The following is a 4,225-nucleotide window of genomic DNA, read 5'->3' on the forward strand; positions in this document are numbered from 1 at the left end:
ATTCCACTGAGCCATCTCCCCAGCCCCTTTAACTTCTTTATTGTATTTAAAATGTGAATTTAAGTTTAAATGAATGTTTGATTATATTAAATATGAAGATCTCTACTCCATGCATAAGATAGAGCTTCACAGGGAGGTATTTGTGGTGCAGAACATAGGGCCCATAGATGGTATTATTTGGTAAGTGAGTTATCATAACTATGGCTCTCTTATATAAGCCCTGATCCATCCCTGGTCTTCGATAAAACTTTCTCATGATGGAATAAATCACTCCATCTTTCCACAAATGGGGAAACATGTGAATGATTGGTGACTTTGACTCAAGCTAGAAGGCTCAGCATCCCTTTATAAATAAACCTCCTGAGGTTCCTTTCATCTCATTTAAGTTTTCCTTTCTAAGCAGCTACTGTGTACAAGCCTAAGTGTTGCTATTTAGAGGAACATTAGTGCTCTGAAGGACTTGCTATTAAGCAATCCTACTTGTTCACTTATTTCCAAGAGGATGTATATTAAATATTTACCATAAAAATAAACAAAAACCACTTACTTCATAATTATGAATCTCCTAAAATAAATTTTACCATGTGCATGTACAGAAACCATCTGTCAGACTTAAGAGATATGATTTTGTCTCCAAGTTAAAGATAAAATTATTACTGGTAATATTTACAAATAATATTTCATTCAAGAAATAAAATTTTGTTTCTCTTCAGCTAAATCAACAAGGAAAATACTCCAAATGTGTATTTTCCAAAGAGTAAAATCATAACTTGTAAAATGCTCTTGTTGAAGTGATGTATGTACACATCCATCTGGTAGCCATCTGTCCACCACCCATCCACTCATCCTTTCAACTATCTATTCATCTAAGAAGCATTCATTGAATGCAAGTATGTCTTAGGCACAATTTAAAGTACAAGGAACAATAAACAATTTATTCATACAGAAACAATATGCTTTCTACATATTTGATTTTTAGGTGGCATGCAATAATACTGTGTCTTCTGATTTGACTTATTTCTGGTTTTGTAAGTTTATGATTTTTTATTAATTTTATTGAGAAAAATCGCAATGTGACAGCTTCAAAACAAGTTGGTAGGAGAGTTACAACAATTAATACATTGCATATTGCTGTCTTTGTAGTAGTCCTTCACAGCACAAGATGAGACATGTGTCTTCTGTAGCTCTGTTCCTCTCTGTCTCTGACTCTCTGTTTCTGTCTCTTTTTCTTCACCTTCCTCACATCTTAGCTCATTGTAAAATAATCTTTTATAACTTTTTTATGGCAGTGGTTTGTTCAGTTCTCATTGTGTCTCTATGCTTTAGGTTCTGAAACTTTTCATTTACATTATACTATTGATTATATTTCTAAATCAAGCACATACTCTCAGGTATCTCATCTTGATAGCTGGTATGGACTTGTGACATCAAACGTTTATTTCATATCTCTGTTGTCTCGAGTAGGTCACGATCAGTCCTAAACTCTCAGAAGGAGTCACGGTGGAAGGAGTTGTTGATGTTTTCCGTAAATCTGCATAAAGTTGTCATTTCACTGCAAGTTGAAAAAGAATGGGCTTAAGAAGACTTACTCTTTGTTCCAACTGGAGTCTCCTAGATTTGATAGTTTCTTGAACACTGTTACTGGGAATATTAATGAGTATAGCCATCAAGGAAACAGTACGAGATTTTCTCAAAAGTTAAAAATAAAACTACCTTGAGATCAACCAACTTCACTCTAGGTAGATATGCATAGGAAATGAAGTCATTATGTTGAAGAGATACCTGGTTTCTCATGTTGCTTGAAGCACTACTCACAATAACTAAGAAATAGAAGCAAAATGTCCATCAACTAATAAATAAAGAAAATGTGGTTGGGGAGATAGCTTATCAGCTTAAGTGCCTGCCTGGAAAGTACAACGTTGTGTTTGATCCCTGATACAAAACGAAACAAAAAAAAAATTAAGAAAGAAAATGTGGTATGTGGGCACAGTGAAATAACAACCATTCATAAAAAAATGAAATATTACCATTTGGGACACCACAGAGGAAAATGGATATCAGGATGTTAAGTGAAATAAGCCAGGCTTAGAATGATGTATGCCACAAGATTTCATTTCATTTCTTAAAAATTTCTTTTCTTTAATTTTTTATTCATGTTAATGAGAAAAAAAGATGAAATAGCAATGAAACAGTTTCAATACAGGTTATTAGGATGGTTGCAATGATTAATACATTGTATATTGTTGCCTTCGTAGTAGTTATTCAGAAGACAAGATGCCTACATGATATCTTGTCTAGACTCTATTAGTACAAATCTTTCTCCTCATTGAACTAAGAGAAAGTAGTTGTATATCTATCCTATCATATATATTTCACTACAAAACAGTCCTTTATTCATAGTCCCCTTTTTTGTTTTGTTTTGTCAGAGATAGATGTTCCATTGCTGTTAGAGAAGTTGTATTTGGAGAAGTCTTTACAGGACCTTTTCATACTTGATGTCAGACCAAAGATTGTAGGTACTTGAATTCAGCAAAATAACCCAATATAGTCCAATAGTCCATAATAGTAGTGAGTTATCAGCACAACTGTCAATTGTCTAAAGTTGTTGACTTGAGCCTTTTACAGCTCAGCATATTAATATAGCTTTACTTTTTATACTTTGTGGTTACACTTTTCTGCTGGATGACTAAGACCAAGTTAAAGCAAGACCTAGATAAATATAAATATAAGTTTTGTATCTGACAAGGGCAATCAAATCCCCTCAGGATTTACTCTAAAACTGTGTACAGCAACTTGTAGATCTTTTGTCAGTGTCAGCCATCTAGATGAGTCACGGCCATTACTTGACCAATTTGCTCTCTGTGAAAGCCTGAGAGAATGTTGTCTTTCTAGGTGACTCTCCTTAGGCACACTCTACATCATTGATCAATTTCCTCTGTGACCCCATAATCTCCTTGATCAGAAAATTGGGGACACACCTTAGTTACAGGGTGTCACAGCACAGGTTCTCTTATATCCTGAGTCCTCACTGACCTGAAGGGCTATCCTTGCAGGCCCTCTATTTTTCTAATTTTTAGTCTGTAAAACTTTAGCTGTTAAACATCTAGAAGAGAAGATTACTGATATTACTGTCCTATAACAGTAGCCATTAAGCATAACATCACTATCTGTCTGAATATCATATACCTTAGACATAAAATGAAACTGCTACTTTCCAACAACCATGGATGTTCTAAAATTTAAACCCCTCTAGAATGTTGAAAAACAATTACACATTTTCTTGCACAGATATTTAGAAATCAAACCATTCAACATTGTATTTAGTACAGGATCTCACTACACAGATCTGACTCAGAGTGATCCTCCCTCCCAAGTGCTGGGATTACAGGTGCACACCACCACACCCAGTCTCATTTGCCATGTCAGTGTGTCCTGGGGGTAGGGCTGGCCCAGCATGCTGGGGATAAAACCATGAGATTTCATATCTGGGAAATGTTGAAATCAATCCCTCAGAAGTTGAGAACAAAATAGTGGTTACCAAATTCTAGGGGGAACAAAAGTAGCAGAATGAGGAAAATTTAATAAGTAATAAATTACAATTAACGATAAGATATTCTGGCATGCTATTGTAAATATAGCAGGTGATTATAGATAGTAGTTATGATTTGCATTTTTTGTAAAACTAGAATAAAGGGCTAGGGAGATGGCTCAGTGGAATAAGCACTTCCCTAGCAAGAGCAAGGGCCTGAGTTCAATTCCCAGTTCCACCAAAAACAAAAATCAAAACTAAAAAAAGCTGAAAACTAGAATAAAGCATTGTGATAGTTTTTACCATAATGTAATGAGAAATGTTACGAGAGATAATATTTGTTTTACCTTATGTAAACATTACACAGTGCTTACATGCATTACAATATCACATTTTACCCTGTCAATATGTGCATTTATGTTTATCAATTAAACATATTTAAAAAACTTATTGAGTCTTTTTATTGGCCTTGAAATCAGTCATCTAAAACATAAAATGCAATTCATCAAACAGTGCCAAATTTTTCCATGGAGAATGTTGCAGCCAGAGAAGGCTTGATACCAAATAATGTTTGCTGGTTTTATTGGAGAACAAATTGCAAGACTCTTCTCCAAGGAAACACTTAAGATAATTTCTTTCTTTTTTTTTTTTTTGATGTTCTTTTTTTTATTTTTTATTTTTTATTTTTTTATTTTT

Source organism: Octodon degus, unplaced genomic scaffold (genome assembly GCF_000260255.1).
Source record: "Octodon degus isolate 3935 unplaced genomic scaffold, OctDeg1.0 scaffold00009, whole genome shotgun sequence".
Lineage (NCBI taxonomy): Eukaryota > Metazoa > Chordata > Mammalia > Rodentia > Octodontidae > Octodon > Octodon degus.